Source organism: Scyliorhinus canicula, chromosome 13 (assembly GCF_902713615.1).
Source record: "Scyliorhinus canicula chromosome 13, sScyCan1.1, whole genome shotgun sequence".
NCBI lineage: Eukaryota > Metazoa > Chordata > Chondrichthyes > Carcharhiniformes > Scyliorhinidae > Scyliorhinus > Scyliorhinus canicula.
In genome coordinates this window covers 106,402,073-106,429,198 of record NC_052158.1, presented here as the reverse complement: position 1 = coordinate 106,429,198, position 27,126 = coordinate 106,402,073, and the positions used below count along the sequence as shown (strand labels likewise).

General features: G+C 42.5%; 1 protein-coding gene across 7 annotated transcripts in view; it reads right to left on the bottom strand.

Moving 5' to 3' along the window:
• The window catches only part of LOC119975416 (inactive N-acetylated-alpha-linked acidic dipeptidase-like protein 2), a 1,151,524-nt gene that overhangs the window by 509,196 nt on the left and 615,202 nt on the right, over positions 1-27,126 (bottom strand). The window lies entirely within an intron of this gene.

Sequence of the window (27,126 nt, the reverse complement as noted above, 5' to 3'; positions counted from 1 at the left end):
AACAGACAGTGCAGAAGGAGGCCATTCAAGTCTGCACTGACCCACTTAAGCCCTCACTTACACCCTACCCCCGTAACCCAATAACCCCTCCTAACCTTTTTTTGGTCACCAAAGGCAATTTATCATGGGCAATCCACCTAACCTGCACTTCTTTGAATACTATCAGTCCACAAGAAATGTTTGCAAATGAGATTGCTAGGTTGGAACAGTTATCAAGATTCTTTGGCATCACAAAAAAAAATTCATGTTGACAACACTAAAAGTTTAGACAAAGTTAAGATCGGTATTATAATTAACATACAATTGTAATTAACACATTTTTGAAAACGACCATTGTGGTCTAGAGGATGGACTTAAATTGTCTTCACTGATACAAATCATAATTAATTATATCTCTTCCATGTTCAGCTCATTCTCTGCTTTCTGCAGATATAACAATGGTTACAATTTCAAATAATGTGAAAATAGTCACTACTGATCAACGAAGAGTTACATTCATAATATTTTTTTGTTGTGTTGCTCTCATTGCGTTGCGCATACCGAAAAGAAAATGAAAGATGGATTAACTTAACTAAGAGATTTATTTTGCATGAAATCCATTTATCTGCTAGGATTAGAGGAAGGGAATGTTGATATTACTGAAATCAATTCATTACATGGTTTTTACCATTTTAATCCGAGGATCAAGCAGCTCTACCAGAAATAAGATTTGATGGAGAGGGAAGACAATTAGTGCTCCAAATCTCAAGCCAAATAGGTCAAAGAATTAAGAACTGCTTGGTTACAATTAGAACAGAAATGCCGATCATCCAATTAAGCCAAGTTAGAAAATACCAACTTCACCATCAATTTGGCAAGGAAACCGAAAGCAAAACATTAATTTTTTCCACAAAAGACTTTCAAACAGCGAGGAAATAGGAGAGGTATCTTGAGATTTCAGCAGAAAAGCAAAAATACTCTGGATGCTGGAAGTCTGAAATAAAAGCAGAAAATGGTGAAAAATACTCAACAGGTCTGCAGCCCTGATGAACTGATGAAAGATGGAGGGGCTGATTCTCCTTCGGTGGGCAGAATACCAAAGTTCAAACTGTTTGAAGGTTCTGAAACCGCCCAAGGAGCAGGGGAAGGGGACACCTCACTTGGTTTTCACAATAGAGAGCTGTTAATTGGATAGAGGAAAGGATGGGCAGCCAATTAGCAATCGCGAGAGCAGAAAAGGAGGCCTGACTGAGCATGACTGTGGCAGCCATTTGACTGAAAGAATGGATGCAGCAGTGATGGGCGAGTAAAGGCTGGAGCCCAGGGACAAGCCCCCACTTGTGATACTTACTCACCCTCAGCAAGGCTCAAAGCTCTGACATTGCGGAGAACCTGCTAGCACTGATACATGCAGTTTCCTATGCACCACTGGTATAGGACTTAATGGTCAACCATGCCTCATCCCTTTGGTCTTTTTTCCGTGCAGGAGAAGAGAGTTCATAATGTCCAAGAAGGGGTGCCGATGGGAATGGAGTGCCTCATTTCCACATCATCACTTTGAACTCCTCCAATCAGGAAGTGGCCAACCTCATGGATAACCGTTGGGCAGTAATCCTGTCATACTGGTCAGTGACACAGGTGGTTCAGAGATGCTTGGAGTGGCCATATTTGAGCCCTAACAGGTGGTCACATGTAGTAGCCATCCAGAGAGCCATCCAAGGTCTGAGGTAGTCATCAAGGAGGATGAAGGTACAACCCCTCATGGGGTGCTAGCATCATTCTGCATCTTCCAACTTTCCTTCCACCAATGAGGACATCATGTTCTTCAAGGTTTACACATCTCTAGAGGGTATTTTATGGAGAATGCAACAGATCACCTCAATGCACAAAACCCTTGAAAGAGTGTATTACAGGGTGTCACCCAACCAGTCCAGGAAATGGAAAGACATCTTCATAAGCCTAATGGCCTGGCTGGTTGTCCTAGTGAGCAAACAGCAGCAGTTACAGAATTTTTTTGTGCCTCCATCTAGGGGTAGAAATGTTAGATTGTAGGGATAGCCATCTTTTCATGGGATATGTCTCGCATCCTGGAATCCAACCACTTGTGGGAGGAGGTGGAGTGTAGAGCTGCGGCAACCATCACTGCCAGAGGATGAAGGAGGTGTGGTAACTGTGAGGAAAGCAAGCAAGCAGATAAAGGAGACTCTTCTAGTGGTCACAAATCAGCTGAACTTTGAGGGAGTGGATGTCCTTTCTATTGATGAACCTGACTGGCTATCCAGTGAAGTGAATATTTTAATGGCCGCATGAGTGCAATCAAATACATGCCCTGTACCTGGGTAAATCGAGCAATGCAGGCGAAACACACTGCTCTCTGTTGGTGAGGCCACATTTGTCTGGAATTGAATGTACTGCCCAGTTCTTGCAAATATGACATCAGTAACCATGGAGATGCAGGGATGTGGCAGTTATTGGTGAGATGTCACCATGGCCACAGAGAGTCAAGCAAAGAAGGTCAATACCATAGTGACATTAGCATTTCCATGAGGTGAGACTTCCCACGACGAGGGCACAAATCTTAGTGACCATCTGCCTGGATAGGTGCAATCTCCTGTGGAACTGGTTTTCCCACATGTGCAGATAGCTCCATTTTCAGCTGTAGAGTCCATGCTGAGAATACGGCTTCCATCTTCTTCCTGTCCCTCATTCCCCTTCTTTGACCTCCTTGAGCCCAGGGCGCTGCCTCTCCATCACCACTAAACTCTACAACTGAAATTCATGCTCCCATTGCCAGTTATTGCCTTCTTTGTGTTCAACTGGACTCTGTATTATGTCTTTAAAGTTTTAACCTTTTTCTTACACTCCAAGATGTGGCGATTACTCCATACAATACCTGAATGCATGCAATCCACTCTCCCCGGAATACATATATATCCGATGGCACCTGTGTGTCATTGGCAGTGTTTCTCTCAGCCATGCTCCTATTTTGGGTCCACTCAAGTTGATAATGGGGGTCATAACTGGCTTTCTGCTGTGTTGCTGCTTCTGTGCACTTCACTTGGTCTGCCCCGAGCCAACATTGAACCTGTCCGCCCCACTCAAAATCCCAAACTAGACCTCAACAAACTTGTTAACTACCCTTTTTAGCCCCACTGCAATGTCACGTGGGTTGCCAGGGCCTCCAATCATCTATACTGTTGAAACTCGCAAGTGGGAGGAACGCCAACAAGAAACTAGCAAGTTGGCTGACTGCTCTATATTGAGATCCAGCTCACCTTCCTCCCATCCTGGGAGCTCAGAATCGTGCCCAATAGGTCTGGTAAAAGGTAATCACCCTGAAACATTAACTCTATTTCTCTGTGGCTCCGGCTGAGAATTTTGCCAGCATTAATCATTTGTTTTACATCTCCCAGAAATATAAAATGTTCTGTCTGATTAACTATAAAAAACGATCCTCTGACTGAGACACAGGATCAAGACTAGGCTTGATCATTCAGCACTTTGAGCTTGTTCTGTTATTCAGATAGATTCTGGCTGATCTCATAATCTCAGGTTGGTCGAACCTGTATCATAATTCCTTCTACCTATCTGAGTTGAGGAATCCTTAACACGCTTACCTAACAAAAATCTATCCACCCCAGTTTTGAGCTTTTCACTTGACATAGCCTCAACAGCTTTTTGGAAGTGAGTTCCACTGGCCTTAGTGTAAAGAAGTGCTTCCAGGCATCACTCCTGAATGGCTTAGTTCTAACTTTATCGGTATTCCTCCCTGTTCTGGACCTGCCAGATTAATACTTTATCTTGTCTACCTTATCATCTCCATTAATCTTCCAAAACACTTCTCCTCATAGCTTAACTCTTCTGGACCAGACATCATTCTGGTCAATCTGCCCCGTACCCTATCCAAGGTCACTATATCTTCCCTGACAATTAGGTCAAAATTCTCATCCCATCAGTGATGTACCAGTGGAGTCATCACCACTCTTCCCTCTGTCAGCACCCAAATCATGAACACCGTTCCTGGATTGTGAGATGCCTCGAATGCAAATCAAAAAGCATTCCAATGTGCCCATCCAGTGATCTTCAAGGCTATTTAAAGACTGTATTATAACCTTGCGTGATTCTCTATTGCAACAGATGCACAGTGACTGGATTTTGAGGTCAGCAGCAAAGCAACAAAGCTTACTTCTCATCTCGCTGATTGCTGCCATGCATTTTCTCAGGTGTTCGTTTGGAGACTTGCTCTAATCCAATGTTTCATCCAGCATGGTATCCTCTACAAACATCTCTGAGCAAGTCAAGAAACAGCAAGGTTCTTCAATCAATCAATTTGTGGAATACTTACTCAGGCATACAAGGTAAAACCTGTTGCACATCAAAAATATCTAGAAGTCAGGGTACATTTGGGATCCCAACTCCAATTGTTTTTGAAGACCCCTGCTATGCAATCTTAAGGGAGGCAGCCAACGTAAAGGCCATTTCTGTGTTTACCATACAGTCCAAACCAGTAATTAGAAATGAGATCAAAGCACCAAAGAGCTGGGGAAGACAAATGGGATCACCAAAGAAAGGTAAAAGACAGGGTTAAAAAGTAAAGTAACAATCAATTGCTTTTAAAATCTTCATGAGTAACTTCATGAGAGTCCTCGCTTACAAAATACAACTTTTAGTCCTAATACATTGTTTGGCAAAAATTAAAAATTATCACACAGTTAACAATTCACTTATTGTTGAATGCACCAGCCCTACCATTTTATGGTATAATCATAGAATTTACAGTGCAGAAGGAGGCCACTCGGCCCATCGAGTCTGCACCGGCTCTTAGAAAGAGCACCCTACCCGAGGTCAACACCTCCACCTTATCCCCATAACCCAGTAACCACACCCAACACTGACGGCAATTTTGGACACTAAGGACCATCATGGCCAATCCACCTAACCTGCACATCTTTGGAATGGGGGAGTAGAGCTCTCCGACAGCAACTTCTGGATTTCCACATTTCATGTGCATATGCAGGTGCCAGGAGTTGCCTCCAATTTGTCCCATAATCATGGTGAATATTGTCACTATCATCAGTATTATTAATTAAAATGCAGGCCATTTCTTCAGATGACATATCACCTGTTCCAAGGGATGTGAAAGATCCTTTGACACTCATCAAAAATTACACTCTTAAAAATTACCTTTCTGTTAACATGGCATTGTTATGCTTTCCTACATTACACTTCAAAGTAATACACTGGATATGAAACACTTCGGATGATACTAAGCATACGAAGCATGTTTCAAAAGTCCCAGTTCCTTGCTTCTATTACATTCCGATTTCATTGAAGTGTCAGAATATTAGTAAATGTGAGTCTGTGTACAACACCCTGGCATACTTCTTCAGTTGGTAGCTGCTCCTACTTAGAAGCTATAACTTGTGACACAGGTGGATAATCAAGAACTACAGCAGGATTTAGATAGTTTGGAGACTTGGGCTGAGAGATGGCAGATGGAGTTTAATCCGGACAAATGTGAGGTAATGCATTTTGGAAAGTCTAATGCAGGTAGGGAATATACAGTGAATGTAAAACCCTCAAGAGTATTGAAAGTCAGAGAGATCTAGGTGTACAGGTCCACAGGTCACTGAAAGGGGCAACACAGGTGGAGAAGGTAGTCAAGAAAGTGTTATGGGAAAAGTGTTTTCAGAACCCCAAAATGTATCATGGAGTTCAACCAACCTCTTTAATGGATTGTTAGATTCTGAAACACACGGCTTGTTCCCCGGGTGTGGTATTACAATTATGGACACGTAGTTTTTAAAACAAAACAATGTTTATTCCATGAATTCAAATTAACTTTTAAATAAACATTGGATCTCTTAACACCCCTTACTTCAAAGATAACCCCAAAAGACTAAACAATCCTTAAAACTGTTCTTTTAAACATCCAAAGACTTCACCTTCAAAAACAGATATGAGGTTACATTCAATATATTTATCGTCTTTTGATTTGCAGACATCCACAGACCAGCTCTGTGTTTCTTCCTGCAGCTCTCAGCAAAACACACACACTCCCAGCTTTTTCCTCAAACTGAAACTAAAAACTTTAAAATGGCCGAGCTGAAGCCCAGCTCCACCCACACTCTAACATCACTGCATTTCTTAAAGGTAACATTGCTTAAACATCCAATTCTTAAAGGTGCTCTCACATGACACGTCCTCCAAGAAAAAAAAAATAAACCATCAACTTCAAGATGGTTTCATTTTTCACTTTTGCACCATCCACTATGAAACTCGATTGAGTCTCTTTGAACAAGAAAGTCTCTGCACGATCCATCCATTCCTATACTCCTCGGCATTTCTCTTTAGAATCAGATACTTTAGTTCAATCTGACCACAGAGCCCCTTGCAATTCTCCAATACAGGAGCATTGGTTACCACAGCTTTCAGGCAGTCAAATGCCTGTTGAAAGTCCGCAGTCCATTGAAATTTTTGACGTTTCTTTAGCAAGTCCATCAGTGGAGCAACCACGCTACAAATCATTTGCACAAAGGTTCGATCAATTTCATTCATGCTAAGAGATTGCATTATTTCCCTTCGTCTTGAGGGTATCGGAAACTGCGCAAGGAAAGTGATTCGGGCTTCTCCAAATTGACTTTCGGCTAGGTTCATCACCAAACCCGCCTCCTGAAGTTGATCGAAGAACTCCATACGATGTTTTAAATGTTCCTTCCATGTCTGGAAGTTGGAAATAAAAGCAGATTGTCCCACTTTCTCAATGCAATCCTTCAAACGTGGGATAGGGTAAGAGTCCGTTCTTGTAACTGCATTCACCTTTCGATAGTCCACACACAACCGTTGGGTACCGTCTGGTTTAGGTATCATCACTATGGGTGAGCTCCATTGGCTGCAACCCACTTCAATTATGCCATTTTTAAGCATACTCTCAATCCCTTTGTTAACCGTGCCAATTTTAAAGGGTTAAGTCTATATGGATGTTGTTTGATCGGAACAACATCATGTACAGCCGTTTTAGTACTTCTCAGTTTATCTCCACAAACCTGCCCATGTGATGTCAATAACTCTTTCCGGTTAGTTCGTTTTTCCTCTGGAAGGTAACTTAACAATTCATGGAGCAGCACGGTGGCCTCGTGGTTAGCACAGCTGCCTCACGGCGCTGAGGTCCCAGGCTCGATCTCGGCTCTGGGGAACTGTCCGTGTGGAGTTTGCACATTCTACACGTGTCTGCGTGGGTTTCGCCCCCACAACCCAAAAATGTGCAGAATAGGTGGATTGGCCACACTAAATTGCCCCTTAATTGGAAAAAATAATTGGGTAATGTAAATTTATTAAAAACTTAATAATTCATCCCAATTTTTAAGAACATCCTCATTTTCCAATTTTTTTGAGGTATGTCAAATTCACAGTCATCTGGATTTGGTTCGTCACTTTGAGTTAGAATCATTAAAACCTCCTTTTCTGTCCTTCCTTTCAAAGTACCTTTTATGCATATTCACATGACACACTCGGTGAGTCTTCCTTCTATCTGGTGTTTTAACCACATAATTCACCTCACTTAATTCCTTTCAATCTGATACGGCCCACAAAACCTAGCTTTTAAAGGCTCACCTACCACTGGTAACAACAATAAAACTTTATCCCCACAGGCAAAACTACGAACTTTGGATTTCTTGTCCGCTACCCGTTTCATCACATTTGTGCAACTTTCAAATGTTGTCTAGCCAATTCACCTGCTCTATTTAATCGCTCCCTAAAATTTGACATGTAATCCAACAGTGTAATTTCCGATTTCTCACCCACCAATTTTTCCTTAATCAATTTAAGTGGTCCTCTTACCTCATGACCAAACATTTGTTCAAAAGGACTAAATTTGGTCGACTCATTAGGTGCATCCCTAATTGCAAACAATACGAATGGAATTCCTTTATCCTAATCCTCTGGATAATCTTGACAATACGCCCTCAACATTGTCTTTAATGTCTGATACCACCTTTCTAACGCTCCCTGCGATTCTGGATGGTACGCAGTTGATTTAAATTGTTTTATTCCTGAGCTATCCATAACTTCTTTGAATAACTTTGAATAAAATTTGATCCTCGATCTGATTGAATTTCTGTGGGTAGTCCATATCTGGTAAAGAATTTAAGTAACTCCTCCACAATCCTTTTAGCTGTAATATTACATACTGGAGTGGCCTCTGGAAACCTAGTAGACACATCCATTATTGCCAAAATATATTGATTCCCACTTTTTGTTTTAGGAAGCGGTCCTACACAATCAATTAGGACCCTCGTAAAAGGTTCCTCTGATGCTTTCTGATATATCCATTTTATTTCTACATCTTTCTGTTGTAACTCCGCCAAATTTCCTGAACTAAAAATATCCGCCTCATCCTCCATCTGTTCTTGTTCTTTTTCAACCATCTGATCAAAAATCGCTTCTGATCATTACACTTCAACTTCACTCTTTGATTTCTCCTCTTGTCTTAACCTGTGACTTTGCGACCTTGTTACTACACAATCCGGAAAAATCCCAGGATATTCATCCTTCAACACTTCAGTTGTCTGATTTTCCACTGGCTTATCAACCACAGTAGGCATCACTCCCACCTGCGATCCAGCTATATCATTACCCAAGATAAACTGTATTCCTGGACAAGATAGTTTATCTATTACTCCTACTACCACTTCACCACTCTTCACTGGACTTTCCAACCTTACCTTATATAATGGAACACTACTCCTCTCACCCTGAATTCCACATATCACCACCTTTTCTGGCAACAATCTTCCCAAACTACATAATTCCTCATCTCTTACCATTAAAGATTGACTAGCCCCTGTATTTCTAAAAATTGTGACTTCTTCACCTGCTCCTCCTGATACACATTTGTAAACTTTACCCACACAGTAAATTCTTTAAAGACATCCGGCACCTTCTTAACAATTACTTCTCGAACAGGCTTTACAATCGTTTGCACCTCCTTCGCTTCCCTTGGCCGTTCCTTTACCACTAACAAATCCCACTGTCTTATCCTGTTTTACCACATCAGCCTTTCCAGTGCTTTTCTTCAACCACCAACACTTTGACTTTACATGGCCTAGTTTATTACAGTGAAAACATTTGAAACTTTTAATTTCTTTTCCACCCTCCAGGATTTATTTTTTAATCTGAGGTACACTCTCTTTATTGTCTCCCATCAGATCACCTTTACCTTTACCACTTGAGTATTTCTCATGTCCCCAGTTTCTATCCCTCACCGGCTGAAACTGATGTCGCAAACCAATCTTTGATTTATGAACTAATTCATAATCATCTGCCATTTCTGCTGCTAATCTCACAGTTTTTACCCTCTGTTCTTCCACATGAGTTCTCACTACATCAGGAATTGAATTTTTAAACTCCTCCAAAAGTATAATTTCTCTGAGAGCTTCATACGTTTGGTCTATTTTCAAAGCCCTTGTCCACCTATCAAAATTACTCTGTTTGAGCCTTTCAAACTCCATGTATGTTTGACTAAATTATTTCCTTAAATTTATAAACCTTTGTCTGTAAGCTTCAGGCACTAGCTCATATGCACTTAAGATGGATTTCTTCACCTCATACGTTCCAGATACCTCCTCCGGTAGTGATGCAAACACTTCACTAGCCCTACCTACCAGATTTGTTTGAATCAGTAATACCCACATGTCCTGTGGCCATTGCATTTCTTTAGCTACCTTCTCAAATGAAATGAAAAAGGCTTCTACCTCCTTCTCGTCAAACCTTGGCAATGCTTGGACATATTTAAATAGATCCCCACCACGTCTTCGACTATGACGCTCTGTCTCATTATCCTCATCCATCTCCACCAACTGTACGTGTCCCTTTGCGTCTGCCAATTTTAACTGATTTTCATGTTTCAGAGCCATTTTCCGAAGTTCAATCTCCCTCTCTTTTTCCCTTTCCTCTCTATCTCTTTCCTTGTTTCTTTCTTGTCTCTCCTTTTCTTTTTTCTCTCTATCCCTATCTCTTTCTCTCATTGCATATTCAAGCTGCTTTAATTCTTTTTCATGTTCAAGTTGCTTTAATTCTTTTTCATGTTCAAATTGCTTGATATGCAACTGGAGCTTTGCCATATCTAATGAGTCAGAATGTATCAGAGGCAAACGTAAGTTCGCAGCTACCACGTTAAGTACCTCATCTTTTCATATTTTGCTGGGCAATGTTAACTGCAATGCTTTTTGCCAAACCTAACAGTCTGTTTTTAGTCTCTGTCAGTAAGGTATCATGTGTTACCGTGTCCACCCCCAGAAACTTCTGAGCTTCCGAAAGAGCCGTTGTTCACAACACTCTCCCCACTTAAACTAAAATACCACACCGGAAAAGCAACAATCCTTAACTGTCTTTAATTTCACAAAAGCCAATCCAGTAGATAGACTTTTATCCCGGACGAGCCCCCAATTGTTATGGGAGAGGTGTTTTCAGAATCCCAAAATGTATCATGGAGTTCAACCAACCTCCCCCTTTAATGGGTTGTTAGCTTTTGAAGCACACGGCGTGTTCCCCAGGTGCGATATTACAATTATGGACACGTGGTTTTTAAAACAAAACAATGTTTATTCCATGAACTCAAAATAACCTTTTAAATAAACACTGGATCTCTTAACAACCCTTACTTCAAAGATAACCCCAAAAGACTACATCACTAAATAATCCTTCACACTGTTCTTTTAAACATCCAAAGACTTGACCTTCAAAAACAGACATGAGGTTACATTCAATATATTTATAGTCTTTGGATTTGCAGACATCCACAAACCAGCTCTGTGTTTTCTTCCTGCAGCTCTTTGCAAAACACAGACACTCCCAGCATTCTCCTCAAACTGGCTTTCTCCTTTCAAACAGCTCACAGCAAACCAGCCAGGCACTTTTCAGCTGCTCTCTCTCAAAACTGAAACTAAAAACTTCAAAATGGCCAAGCTGAATCCCAGCTCCACCCATACTCTGACATCACTGCTTTTCTTCAAGGTACATTGCTTAAACATCCAATTCTTAAAGGCGCTCTCACATGACAAAAGCATACGGCATGCTTACCTTTGTTGGCCGGGGCATTGAGTTTAAGAATTGGCAAGTCATGTTGCAGCTGTATAGAACCTTAGTTAGACCATACTTGGAGTATAGCGTTCAATTGTGGTCGCCACACTACCAGAAGAGTGTGGAGGCTATAGAGAGGGTGCAGAAGAGATTTACCAGGATGTTGTCTGGTATGGAGGGCATTAGCTATGAAGAGCGGTTTAATAAACTTGGTTTGTTCTCACTGGAATGACGGAGGTTGAGGGGGTGACCTGATAGAGGTCTAAAAAATTATGAGGGGCAGAGACAGAGTGGATAGTCAGAGGCTTTTCCCCAGGGTAGAGGGGGCATAGGTTTAAGGTGCAAGGGGCAAGGTTTAGAGTAGATTTACGAGGCAAGTTTTTTTACACAGAGGGTAGTAGGTGCCTGAAATGCGCTGCTGGAGGAGGTGGTGGAAGGAGGGACGGTAGTGACATTTAAGGGCATCTTGATAAATACATGACTAGGATGGGAATAGAGGGATACGGTCCCAGGAAGCGTAGAAGATTGTAGTTTAGTCGGGCAGCATGGTCGGCACGGGCCTGGAGGGCCGAAGGGCCTGTTCCTGTGCTGTACTTTTATTAGTTCTTTGTTCTTTTGTTAACTCCTCAACTCAGGTGAACCATTATGTCTCAGGTGTAATCCGGACTGTTTTGCAGCAGATCTGCACATAAGTATAGGTTCTCCAGATCAGTGTATTGAATTTGATGCCCAATGAAGTGTGGAAGAGCATTTGGGGAGCTGGTAGTTGTTGAACAACTAGAAGATACAATGGAGAAATTTTGTTCAAATCTTTTTTTTTTAATTTAAAGTACCCAATTCTTTTTTTCCAACAAAGGGGCAATTTAGTGTGGCCAATCCACCTAGCCTGCATATCTTTGGGTTGTGGAAATGAGACTCACGCAGACACGGGGAGAATGTGCAAACGCCACACGGATAGTGACCCGGGGCCTGGATCAAACCCGGATCCTCGGTGCCGTGAGGTGGTGCTAACCACTGCGCCACCGTGCTGCCCCCTTTTTCGTTCAAGTCTTAAATGTACTTTTGCTTTTATGTTAATTCAGCATAAAAGTTTTTTTTTTTAAGAAGTGCAGATGGCAGTGCATAAGAAACTGCAATAGTGGCTATATGTCAAGCCATTTCTTTATTTGGCAGACTGTGATTGAGTTACTTGAAACACAAGCATCAGAAATGATACTGCAGAAAGGCTTCTGAAATCTGACTTGTTCACAGATCAGGCATAGATGGCTATAGAATCTGAGTGATTGCACACACAGACTGAAGGACTAATCTCTCGGACATAATTAGTTGATGGAAATCTATGACAGCACTGCATTGTACAACATGGATCGACAGTCTCAGAGATACAAGTTATTTTCTACCTTAAAAGCAGCAATTAAATTCAGATTGACCTGTAACTGTATTTAATTAATAATAATGATAACTTTACATCTTGCAAGAACACAGCTCCATTTGGGCAGCAGAAAGAAAAAATGAACATTACGTGGTATAATCTCCTGCCCTATAAAAATACATGTTCAACTGACCATCAGTAATATTACAAGTATCATAGAATTTACAGTACAGGAGGCCATTTGGCCCATCGAGCATGCACCATCTCTTGGAAAGGGCACCCTACACAGGCACCAAATCTCCACCCTATCCCCATAACCCAGTAACCCAACACTAAGAGCAATTTAGCATGGCCAATCCACCTAACCTGCACATCTTTGGACTGTGGGAGGAAACCGGAGCACCAGGAGAAAACCCACACAGACACGGGGAGAAAGTGCAGACTCCCCACAGACAGTGACCCAAGCTGGGAATCGAACCTGGGACCCTGGAGCTGTGAAACAATTGTGCTAGCCACTATGCTACCATGCTGCCCACAAAGTAGATGTGCTATATTTTATAACAAGTACTTCTATTTATAGAGCACCTTTTAATATTTGTTCATCGGATCTGGCCAAACCAGGTCGGCAGATTTCTTTCCCTAACAGACATCAGTGAATCAGATGTTTTTTTTTAATGACAATGGTTTCAGGCCATTATTAGATTTTTAATTCCAGATTCCAATTCCGCCGTCTGCCATGGTGGGATTCGAACCCAGGTCCGCAGAGCATTATCTTGGGTCAAATACTAGTCCAGTGACAATACCATTACACCACCACTTCCCCAAACTTCAATGCAAGAAAATATTCCTAAGAGCTTAAGTCACACAAGGTGATTTTGGGACAGATGACAAAAAGCTTGGTCAAAGAGGTCATTGCACTCGAAACATTAGCTCTTTTCTCTCCCTACAGATTTATGTTTCTGTATTTGTATTGTAAGAAATATTGGAGCAATTCTCGCTGGCGGTATTCGCCATTCCACCAGCAGTGCACCCCCGCCCGGGGGTTTCCCGGTAGCATGGGGTGTCCACAAGGGGAAATCTCATTGGCCAGCGGCAGGAATGGAGAATCCCATAGCCAACAATGGTGCGCGACTGGGGAGGTGACAAATTCACCCCAATGAATAATTTCAGTTTAACTTCATGCTCAACAAATTGCCTGAAAGTCTGCCGGTTTAGTTTCACTTTAAACGTTGCCTGCACTATAACAAAGTTTTACAATGTAAAAGCAATTACAGGAGTTAAGAAAAAAATTAAACTGTTGCTTAGTAACCAGAGGCTCACACCGAAAAATAGAAGCACTTGAGTTTCAATTTGAACCAGGTAACCCAGAGACAAGGAGCATTCCAAAGGCATTGCCAAAGCAGGCAGGACAATGCACAGGGACATAAGTCCCAATCTAAAGAACTGAAAGTCCCAGAAACTAGGGAATGGGACAGAGGGAAGTTCCAGGAAGACAGCTGTCAAAGGAACTAAAAATAGGAATATGAGGAAAACCTTGTTCAGCAAAATTAAAGCAAGCAGAGAAATGGTTCCGAATTAAGAAGGCAGCTGTACAAAGCAGATTTAAAGTCAGCTAATGAGAAGGCAGACATCTGTGGTGACCCTAAGGTTGGTAATCTTGATACAGTGGTGTCCTGTTGCCATGACGGAGTAGCTGAGTGATCGAACGGAAGCTTGAATGCATGTGACGATCCAGGGCAGAGGAATATCGAATTGAGAGGTTGAAATCCTGGAGGCGAATCCTTTTTAAAAGCATTCGAGAGAAAGCACTACATGGGAGATAATTCCAAGGTTAGTTCTTCGAGATCAGAGATTGGAAACCCTCATGTGAAAGACAAATTTCCATCAAGATCAGTCAGCTCACATTACGACAAGCATCTGGGGGGGATAAATGAGAAATCTGTAGAAGTTCGGTTAAGTGGCACTTGGTTTCAGAGTGTGGTGTGTTTGACCAGTTTGCCTATTGGTTTATATGGACTATGTGCTTACTGAGAACACTAGAGTACAAGTTATATTTATATTTTGTAATTTTTATTACCCTTGTAAATCTGTATTTATCTGTAAAGTTATAGCCATGGTGAAGGAGTAGCGCATTATAGTTAACCGCTTTTTTGTTCGATAAATGGTTTATTCTTCTGTTCAAGGTTTATTGGCAGTCTTGAGACTGTTCATCTCCATCTCTAAACAAATAAAAAGTTAAGATCTATCAAGCCAGGTTCAACCTGGGATCAGACTTAACCATTAGGAACACCAGCTGGGATTGTAACAGTAAATGTGGTTGGAAACTCATCTCAGAGTCAAATAAGACACCAGGGATGCAAACAGTTTGGTTCAACCTCACGCATTTGTTTGGGAGAAAGATGGAGCCAGCAGCTGGAAGAACAGACCATATCATGAACCAGGATGGAAAGTTGGGAAGCTAGTTATTTGTTTGGAACAGGATCTTGGGAGCATAAGATGAGTCTCGTGGACAAGATGAGCTGAGAGAGGGCATGAGGAGAGAGTTAAAGAGAAAGTATCACTCGGAGGCACAGTGGGTAGCACAGCTGCCTCACACTGCCAGGGACCCGTGTTCAATGCTAGCCTTGGGTGACTGTCTGTGTGGAGTTTGTACATTCCCCCTGTGTCTGCATTGGTTTGTCCGGGTGCTCCGGTTTCCTCCCACAATCCAAAGATGTACAGGTTAGGTGGATTCGCCATGATAAATTACCATTAGTGTTCAAAAATTAGGTAGGGTTACTGATTTACAGAGATAGGTTGGGGGTACGTGTATCTAAATCGGGTGCTCTTTCAGAGGGTCGGTGCAGACTCAATGGGTTGAATGGCCTCATTCTGTACTGTAGGGATTCTATTTCTATGAAACTAGAGAAATATGCAATTTCAGAGCGAAACAGGAGGGAACCTTAAGAGAAAATTTGGCCTGTTGGTCGAGAGGAAAATGGCAGAGGCAGAGCATCGGTCAATCTCAATTTGAGTGGCAAGGAAGTCCAAAAGCTTCTTACGCTTGTTGTTGGATGTGAGGCTTGACGAGACAGAGGAGAGGAATTTAAGCAGACAGTTTATAGTAGATAAAGAAGATGGCGGTAATCTTTGCATTCCAGACTCTGTAAACAACAGATGCAACTGACTGTAGTTCAAATGCACTGAACGGAGCATTCTGTGGGGTGTCTTTGGCGGCTACAGCGCTGGAAAACACTGTGCTATCCATTAGAACTTTTTTTTGGCGTCGGGAAGCGGCATTTAGAGGGACTTCCTGTTGACAGGCTTCGGGGCGCCATATTGTTTGGCAGCCTTGATCTCCCCCTGTTCCCCCCCCCCCCACGTTTTTTACCACCCTCATCCCCCAACTACCAGCCATGAGGAGGCCCCCAGGAACACTGCTTCACCCCCTCTCTAACTGGCAAGGTCCCCCCCATTCAAGCCCAAACTCTAGAGGTGCCAACCTGGCTGGCAGTCCCAAGGTGCCCAAGTGCCAGGGTGCCACCCTGCCCTGTTCCCAACCATTACGGGGCTCCAATGGCCTTGAAGAGCCCAAGGTGCCATTATGACTGGTACACGTTGTCTCCCAGGCGAGATAGTTGAGTCCCGGGCGCCGGGTGAAGCCATTATGCACATTTAAATATTCAGATCTGGATCTCACCTAGTCAGAGCGAGAGCAAGACCCAGATTGCACCGGGCACAGCAAATTGGGGGACCCAAGCGCAGATTCACGCCTGGCACGGAGCCCAATTTGGGGCTCACACGCTATTCACTGATTGTGTCCAAATCCACGCCGCACACAATGTGGTTGCTGAATTGCACCCAAAACTTCCAATTGCTGCTATTGGTATTGCGTTATGCATTGACATTACTCCTTCATATATTTCCATTTATGGACGGATTTGATCATCTGTAGCTGTTGCATTGCACATATAACTTCCAAAGGGAGACTGACAAAACCACGTAAACAGGCTTCTACGATGGTCACTAAGTTTCTTCAGTTCTTCAGCTGGTATGAACGCTTAATGGACTGCAAGCACATATACCTAATTCCCAAGTATGTGTTGCATACCACTTTGCTATTGATCCTGAAATCGCCCATATGTAAATAAATCATCAAAGGACAATTGAACTCTTGTTAACAAGCAAGCTGACCCCGATAATACATTGCCACGCCATTATGCAGTTAACATTGGTAGGCGGCCAGGAGTAGACAGCCCCACTTTTTCAAACAACATTTTAAAAGTGGTGGAAAGAAAGGGGATTACTATTCTCTGGGAGTGTGGAGACAGTCCCCCCTTCCTCCTTACTCATCTGCTCTCCAAAAGCAACCCTGCCCAACCATCTCCTTAAATTGGTGAAACTCTCCCGCCCAATACCATGGACTTAGCTCACACTGATATCTATTGAGCATTCTTCCTCGGACCGGTTGCAGTCATGGCGCTGCGCCTGCCCCCAATGGCGCTGGCGGCCCTGCCCCTCACTGGGGCCTGCCCGACTGGCCCTGGTAGACCCCACCCTTTCTGTGAGTGCAGCTCTCAGTTGGTTACAGTCCCATGAAATGCTATCGCTCCTGGTGATGCTGCTGGGACTGAAGAGCTGTCAGAACCTCCCTGTGGTAGGCAGCTCTTAGAGGCAGACTCGCATCCCTTAGAGATCCCAACAGCAACTCATTAGTTACAAGGTGAGCATAAAATATGGCTGGTACACCCAAACTGCCAAGGTGGGGTTGACTCCACCGCCTCATGGTTTCCAGCCCACCTTCAGGATCACCACTGCCCCAATAAAATCCAAGCCCTTATTTATTTCACTGTGAGAAATTAGATGGGATATTTCCGATACAAATGTACTATTAGGAAATAGAGACAGTTTAGTAAGTTGTATTTGTACTTGTGGATATCAGGGATAAGCTATAGCTTTAAGTGTAACTTTAATCTATATTCCGTATTTGTGTCTTAAGAAAGGGGGAACCTGAGTATTGTTTCATTGTAAAACATTGCCAGCAGTTCTATGGGTTTGTCTGTAAACCTGCATTTTCAATGAGCTTTTACAACCTTGAAGTGGTTTAGGAAAGTTAAGACAAAGTAGAAAACTGCATCAAGTCAGGACTGGTACAATAGTAGGACACAATTTAGATCCAGCAGTACCGTCTTTTCCAGCTCTCCATAAATAGAGAATTAATTGATTTGCTATTGGCTCCTGGGGAAAAAAAATAATTTGCTTCTTGAATAATTATAAAGCACTGCTGCATTGGATAAATAAAAAGCACAGGGACCTTAATAAATATATAGATTGAACTCTCAGTTTCTACCTTTCTGGAACAATTAATAACATTTATTGTATTTTCAAGCACTGAAGCTCAGTCAGCAATTTTTAAGTCCAATGGGAAATATTATGGAGGGGACAGAAACGGACAGTCTTGTATCAATTATTCTTTTATTCTTTCACGAGATGAGGACGTCACTGGCAAGGCCATTTATTGCCCATCCCTAATTGTTCTTTAACTGAATGACTTGCTGAGCCATTTCAGAGTGCAGTTTAGAAACAACTACATTTCTATGGGGTCTGGAGTCGCATGTCAGCCAGACTAGGTAAGGGTGACATATTTCCTTCCCCAAAGGATGTCAGTGATCTAGAGCGCTTTTAAAAAAATAAATTTAGAGTACCCAATTCATTTTTTCCAATTAAGGGGCAATTTACCATGTCCAATTCACCTAGTCTACGCATCTTTGGGTTGTGAGGGCGAAACCCACGCAAACATGGGGATAATGTGCAAACTCCACACAGACAGTGACCCAGAGCCAGGATCGAACCTAGGGCCTCGGCGCCATGAGGCAGCAGGGCTAACCCACTACGCCACCGTGCTGCCCCTAGAGTGCCTTTTATGGCAACTGACTACAGTTTCATGGTCACTATTCCAGATATGTGAAGTGAATTTAAATTCCGCCAGTTGTTGTGGTGGGATTCGAATACTTGTCTCAAGGGTATTAGCCTGGAGCTCTGGATTACTAGTCAAGTGATATTACCACTACACCACCATCTCCTCAATAATACACACTTCCAATCACCTCAGAAATCATTGTTTAAGTCATGTAAAATTACCCAACAGCTTTGAGGGAAAGAACCCTAAAATAAATTGGATATGTGGTGTTTAGTTATGAGAAAATAAAAACATTAGATGTACTGCTTTTAATATTTTCACCCATAATTACTGGCAACTTGCCAAGACTGATGAACAAAGTATTATGTGAGAGAAAGTGTTGCACAGCTGGAAGGAATGAACCACATGCATGCATCTAAGTGCATATGTATACAAAAGTACACCGATTAAACACATTCTTTGTGTACTTACTTTTGTTTCTAATGCCTACCCCTATCTTTTATGCAATAAAGCTCAATTTTTGTTCTTCAGGTCAAGTATGTGCCTATTTTTAATTCTCAGTTAGTAGTCACTCTCTCAAATGCAAAGAAAGTACACTGCCATTTACATCAAATCCCAAAAGCTGTGTCACTACAGAAACTCAAATATCTGTTCACTAACTATAAATTAGAAAACTCTTTGCTTTCTTTAAAAAGTAGACTTGAGGCCTTTGCAAATATTAGAAAGGATTATAAAGAACTTGAATTGTGACAACAAGGTACAATGTGATTCTAACCTCTATTATGGAGTGTCAAAGATTCTGACTTTAACCATCTGTCCCAGCTCACCTGCTTAACTCAGTCATCAAATGTATGATAGGAAAATCATCTTGTTGAGATAGAATGACAAACTTGAAAAACACACCAGAAGGAGTATAGGTAAATAAATGTATTTAGTTGGCAGGAGAAGCATGACCATTCAGTTTTAATTCACATATTGAAAATGTTATGTTGTTGCTGATTGCTAAATATGTCCAGTGGTTGAGTAGAATGGGGCTATCTACTCTGAAGTTTAGAAAGATATGAAATTATTGCATTGAAACGTACAAAGTTTTTAGAGAGCTAGACAGTAAAGATCGTAGATCACAGAAGTTACAGTGCAGAAGGTGGCCATTCACCCATTGAGTCGGCACCGGCCCTTGGCAAGAGCACCCGACCTAAGTCCACACCTCAACCCTATCCCCGTAACCTCACCTAACTTTTGTTGGAGACGAAGGGCAATTCAGCATAGCCAATCCACCTAACTTGCACATCTTTGGACTGTTGGAGGAAACGGGAGCACCCCGAGGAAACCTACACAGACATAGCGAGAACGTGCAGACTCCGCACAGACAGTGTGACCCAAGCCTGGAATCGAACCTGGGGCCCTGGAGCTGTGGAGCAAATGTGTTAACCAGTGTGTTACTGGGCTACCATGTGTGTGTTAACATGCTGCAGATGCTGACAGATTGTTTCCCCCTGGATGGATACACTAAAATTAGTAATGATAATCTTAGAATACAGGTCAGCCACCTACGCCCGAGATAAGATTTTGTTTTCATTCAGACGATTGTGAATTTATGTATTTCTCTGCTCCAAAGGTCTATGGATTCTGTTACTGAGAATATTCAAATCTGAGATTGGAAGACTTTTGAATGCAAATGATATCAAGGGGCATGGGACATAGAATTTACAGTGCAGAAGGAGGCCATTCGGCCCATCGAGTCTGCACCGGCTCCCGGAAAGAGCACCCTACCCAAGGTTAACACCTCCACCCTATCCCCATAACCCAGTAACCCCACCCAACACTAAGGGCAATTTTGGACACTAAGGGCAATTTATCATGGCCAATCCACCTAATCTGCACATCTTTGGATTGTGGGAGGAAACCGGAGCACCCGGAGGAAACCCACGCACACACGGGGAGGATGTGCAGACTCCGCACAGACAGTGACCCAAGCCGGAATCGAACCTGGGACCCTGGAGCTGTGAAGCGATTGTGCTATCCACAATGCTAGGGACAGGACAGGAAAATGGAATTGATGCAGAAGATCAGACATGATCTTATTGGATTGCAGCACAGGCTTGAGGGCCATATAGGACTTACCCCTGCTCCTATTTCTTATGCTCTTATGGAATGTAAAATTGATGAATGTACTGAACTACAAGATCTTGATTCTCAAATTTCACCATCATGTAATATACTAAAAGCAAATGTCAAAGAGACAAAAGTGCCTCCTAAATACCATAAAAACAAACCATTATGTACTCATCTACTTCAAATATCCTGCACTTTTTTCCCTTCCATAAAGAAGAATTTGATTCCAATAAATCAATTATAAAGACATGACAATGTGTTCTGTATCGCGTGGAGATTGTCTTTTGTAAATGAGAAAAACATGAGCAAAAAGATAAATGATGTTCTTCACAGGGTTCTAGTCTCCATTCCCCAATTATATTTCAAACACATTCTGAAATGCCTTGGGGAATCACAGAAATCACATTCTCAGGTACATTTTTTGATTTTAATTTTTGGGAACAAAGAAGCGTATTATATGTATGTTCTTTCATACATAGAACTAAACATGTCTCAGTAAAAAATAAAATCAAAATGTTACTCTGATTCCCTTGCTCGTGGCGAATGTGTACTGGTAAAATGAGTTCAGCCATCATACCATGAGATGAATATAACTGAAGTCTACTACTGATAAATAATGCAATTAACATTTAGGACAACTCTCACTTTCTTCTGAAATTCATCCATTTATGTGTTGTTCGTTTAAGGGGCTATTCGTTCTGCAAAAATATACGTAACTATCTTTATGATTTGGAACAAAAATATTGACCGAGATATGTAAATATGTCCAGTATTTCATGTGGTTACCGTTACTCTATTTGATTTCTGATAGTTTTGATGTTGACTGTGTAGTTGCCTCATTTTCTGGAGCATCACTATCACTGGATAATGCAGCAGTTACACGCCAATAGTTAAAGCTTCATTCATATTTCTATCAGAGAAGAATCTGCAGTCAGTGCATTTTGTGCTCTCCGAGGATTCAGCTCACTGCTCCAACTCACCTCCAATGTCACTTCTGCCTTTGAGCTCAATTACACGTCACTGCCTCCTTCAAGTATCCAGACCCCTTTCATGCATCTGCACCTGAAATTCCTCTTCCTTCAATGGGTTTGCACCTAAGGGTACACCTTCGATTGGTGCATATTCCAAACAAGCAAATCAGCAGTGACCCAAATTGCAGGCACCAATTACTACTCGACAGTAGAGTGCACTTTGCATATGCTCCGCTGATCTTGAACTGAAGCCAGAGTAATATTGCGGGCAGTTCTTTTCTCTATTGTTATGATCCCTGTGGAGATCTATGGACTAAAAGAACTAAATTTACCAAGTGACTCCAATGAAAGCCAATGCACAATATTTCGCCCATTTAAAAAAAAAAATCTTACTTTAACAATCAAACCAAAATCAACATATGTTAAACATGAATTAACAGGCACATTAAATAGGAGGTACAACAATGATAAAGATCTCAGAATGATCAGAAAGTCCACTCAGCACCATGGCACCAATTCCAGTCACAAAATCCTTCAAGTCTCTGATTTTCCTCAGGTAGCATTCCAGCTGCTTTCCACAGTTTCGCAAAATGCTAACATCGTAATGACTGACAACAGGAGGAGTAAAAGAGAGAAATATCCACACGTATATCGGGGAACCAATCATGAAAAGCTTTATTGTAAGGATGTTTACATCCAGGGCTGCTAGACCCAGGAAAATGTTCCCTTCACCCCATGTGCTGTCAGTCCGTGCTGTCCCTCCTCTGCCACCACTGTTAAGTCTCCAGGAAACCACCAGTGAGTTAATTTTCACAACTTACCTCCTCCTCCTTGTCCTGCTCTGTTAAACCTAGTTTTCTTTTTCTTATTTTTGGCTCTTCCTCTGCTAAGATCCTCTCCGGCATGTTGTCAATCCCGAGCCATGCTCTTTATCTCCAATTCAGTTTGATTAAACCGCAGAATCATTTTCCAATTTTTTTAGGATCATCCCATTGCTATTAAATATAATACTGCTGCTCTTGCAGCTAAATTCATCCCTCCTTCCTAATCCCATTATTTACCACTTGTCGACCACAAGAGACATCACTCCATGATATCTTGTAGTCTATTCATGGATTGGAAAATGGAATATGTAAATAAACACTACTCACTGACAATTGTCCCAGAATAATGTTCCGGCTAGTGAAACTCGATCCTCAAAGCACGAGTGAAAATCTCAGTTATTGCGTGAGATCTGGCAGTCACGTTGCACCCAAAAAAGCATTGTGGCGTGGCTGACAGATGCTGGGAGATCCAACTTCCGGGATTTACAGCATCAACCATCCAAGCACACTGGCACCATCAGCTTTACACCCTGGCACTGATAACTTGCCCAAATGGCACTGCCAGCTGGCAGAGACACTGCCAGGGTACGAGGCTAGTGGTGCCAGGCTGGTATTTTTCATGTGACGGGGAGCGGGCACAGGGGTGTGGGAGGGCCCGAGGATCTCCCTCCAGATGAGTTGGGGCTTGGGGGGAGGTTCAAGTGTCGCTTTATAGGGTCGCTAGATTGGAATGCCATGTAAAAATGGCATCCTGATCTCTCCCTGCATTGAGGAGTTACGGTGAGCGGAGCTACTCAGTGCAGAAAACAGGACTAAGTGCGGATTTGGCCCCATATTCCCGCTGCGGCTTCTGATCTATCCGAATGGCCGTTCGCTAGCGTGGTGTTTCCCCGTGCTCCGAGCACCAGGAAACACCCGGCTAATCGCACTATGGGACTCTGTTTCCATTTGGGCAGATTGCGCCCTATGTAATGAAAATGGAATTTGACTCACTCAGTCACAGTAAACCAGTGGGCCTGGTGTTGGGCCCTTCTATAGCAACCCCTGTTGCTATAGAACTGCAGTCACCACTGATGTACAATGAGCGTATCTCATATACTTCCTGTAAGCTTCATATTTATTCCTTTCACACTTTAGCCATTATACATCAGTCTAATCTGTGACTTCGTGTGAGAAACTCCAAGGGAAATCAGCTATCATTTATATTTTCGCCTACAGTACAATGATGAAAGACTAAATAAAAATACATTGCAACTTGAATTCTTGCCTGTGCAATAACACCCTTGCAATGGAATTTAGAAGAAAGTATCATTCTTATTTCCTCATTAAAGTTATCCACAATCTGTGCTTCAGTCACTTTTACATTTCAACTCAGAAAATTAAAAATGAAATCACATTTTGCTCCCTATCAGAAAACTGCTCATCCAGTTCAGAGAAAAAAGTAGTGCGCTTGTTGAACTCAACATAGTTTTTCCTGCAGAATTGTGATTTATCCGATTATAGGTACTTCTGACACTGCATCAGCGGTGTCCATTTCCATTTGATTTTAGTCATTACAGGCAGAACACTTCAACTGCACTTGTGTGATTGTTTCCATTTCTTGTACCAGCCATTATTTATGGCACCTGATTGTCAGATTTAGTGCTAATTTGCGCTACCTATGAGTGTTTTCATGCCCTGACAAGCATTTGGAGTCACAGTACTTAATTATCTTCTAACTTAATCATATCAGGGTGAAAAAGGTAGGTGACCCATCTCCCTCAAGTACTCAATTTGTCTTTTTATGAGCTGGCGTTGTACTCAGGAAATGCTCGTTACTAGTTGATGATTGGGGTCAAAGCAAAACTGAAACATAGCAGCCAGCTCGTTCATTATATCTGGAAACAATAATGTTCTTTTGTAAATTAACATTGAATTTATGAGCACCTTGTAATCTTCTGAATTAATAATTCAAGGTCATTCTGAAGTTTTTTTGATCCCCACCACAAATGCCATTCCAGAACCACTGAATCCATTTATTTTTCTGGCAACTGGCTGAGGCTGAGCCAAACGTTCACCACTTTGACGCCATATCTGGCCCCGAGTTGAGCTTTCGACCACATATTGGCACCATTACTAAGACGAACTATTTCCATCCTGTATCATCAGACTCCTCCCATCTCAGCTCATTTGCTTTTGAAACCCTCATCCATGCCATTGAAACCTCTATATTTGACTATTTCAACACATTCTCAGTCTACTCTCACTCTACTTTCCATAAACTTGAGGTCATCCAAAATTCTGCTTCCTGTTTGCACCAAGTCTCATTCACTCATCGCCACTGAGCTCACTGACCTAAACTGGTTTCTGGTTAAGCAACGTTGCAACTCTTTTCATGTTTCCAAATCAATCCATAGCCTCATCCCTCCCTATCTCTGTAATCTTCTCTCGCCTCACAACCCTCCATGATATCGGAGCATTCATTTCCAGGAAGTATAGGATTGCACCCTCATCTTAGAGGGACCAGCATACCCCAGTTCTGCAACAAATTAATATGTTGGGTGTTGCATTGTATAAACCTCCTTTCCATGCAAAACGATGCATCCTCTACTTTACCTTGCTATTAGATGGCTCTTATTGCTGTAAAAAACACAAGATGGAGGTTAGTGCCTCTCTTAAGTTTAGGTCAGGCTGGCTTTCTTTCTGTTGGAATATAATTAAGGTAATAAAATCTACTTGTTGAAATGAGAGAAGGCAGAGGTCATTCAGAGATTATTTGTCGCTTACAACATAGAACATGCAGTGCAAAAGAAGGCCATTCGGCCCATTGAGTCTGCACCAACCACTTAAGCCCTCACTTCCACCCTATGCCTACGTAACCCAATAACCCCTCCCAACCTTTTTTGGTCACTTAGGGCAATTTATCATGGCCAGTCCACCTAACCTGCACATCTTTGGACTGCGAGAGGAAACCGGAGCACCTGGAGGAAACCCACGCAGACATGGGGAGAACGTGCAGACTCCGCACAGGCAGTGACCCAGCAGGGAATCGAACCTGGGACCCTGGCGCTGTGAAGCCACAGTGCTATCCACTTGAGCTACCGTGCTACCCCGCTTGGTGAGACAACTGCAGAGGTAGGGATGTACTTGACATTGTGATGATCTTTAACGTGGAAGCAGTACAGTTAGGAAAACCCTCCAGTGGCTGGAGTCATACCTAGCACAAAAGATGGTTATGCTTGTTTGACATCAATCATCTCAGTCCTATGATATCAAGGCGGGTGTTGTTCATAGTGTCCTATGCCCAAACATCTTCAGCTTCTTCATCAGTGACCTTCGCTCCATCACAAGATCAGAAGTGGATATGTGTGCTGATGACTGTATCTCATTCAGCACCATTCATGATTTCTCAGATACTGAAGCAACCCATGCCCATATGCAGCGAGACCTGGGCAATATTCAGGCTTGGGCTGATAAGTGGTAAATAACATTTGCACCACGTAAGTGCCTGCAATGGCCACCTCTGACAAGAGAGAATTCAACCATTGACATTCAATGGCATTGCCATCACTGAATCCCTCACGATCAACATTCTGTTGGTTACCATTGACCAGATATTGAAATGACCAGCTGGAAGAGCACGTCAGAGGCTGGGAATCCTGTGGCAAGTAGCTGAATCCCCAAAGTGTGTTCACCATCTACAAGGCAGGAGTGTGATGGAATCTCCACTTGCCTGGTTGAGTGCAACCCAATAAACCCAGGAAGCTCAACACCACCTGGGCCAAAGCAGACCACTTAATTGGCACCCCATCCACCATCACCAACTCCCACTCCCTCTATTACCAATGAACAGTGGCAACAGTGCGTACCATAAACAAAGGCACTACAGCAACTCACCAAGGCTCCTTCAACAGAAATTTACAAATTCCTGACCTCTACCAGCTAGAAGGACAAGATGTATGTGGGCACAATAAGAAGTCTTAGAACATCAGGTTAAAGTCCAACAGGTTTGTTTTGAATCACTGGCTTTCAGAGCTTAGCGTCCTTCCTCAGGTGAATGAAGAGGTCGGTTCCACAAACACATATATAACAAATTCAATGATGCAAGATGGTTCTTTGAATGCGAGGCTTTGGAGGCAATTAAGTCTTTACATGTCCAGACGGTATGACTGGAGAGAGGGATAATCACAGGTTAAAGAGGTGTGAATTGTCTCAAGCCAGGATAGCTGGTAGGAGTTTGCAAGGCCAGGCCAGATGGTGGGGGGTGAATGTAATGCAACATGAATCCATTACTGTGCCCACTCCAGTCCAACGCTGGCATCGCCACAAGATATATGTGAACACTACTACCTGTGTGTTCTCCTGCAAGCCACACACTATCCTGACTGAGAACTATATCACCGTTCCTTCACTGGGTCAAAATCCTGGAACTCCCTTCCTCACAGTACTGTGGGTATATCTACACCACAAGGACTTCAGTGGTTCATGAAGCCAGCTCACAAGCACTTTTTCAAGGGAAATTAGGGTGTGCAATAAAAATACTAGCCCAGCCAGCAATGGCCACATTCCATGAAAGAATTAGAGTGTGTTAATTGTAAAGGGATCAATTGTACTTTTGATGGATAATAAGAAATACGGCTCCATGTGGCCTGGCGACCCTCGACCTGGAAGCAGAATGGAAGTTAAGACAGGAACCATGTGGTTAGACATTGAGGAAATCCACAAGCAGAAGAGCTGGAAGAAGACGGCGATCAGCACACAGATGAAGACGCAAAGAGAAAGCAGACAGAAACAGAAAGATCAATGCAGAACTCGTATGAGGTGATGCCAGCAAAGCTTTTTATAAAAGGACTGGTTCTCTGTGAGGCAGTAAGACAAAAAGACAATGTCAGAAGCTCTTGGGGC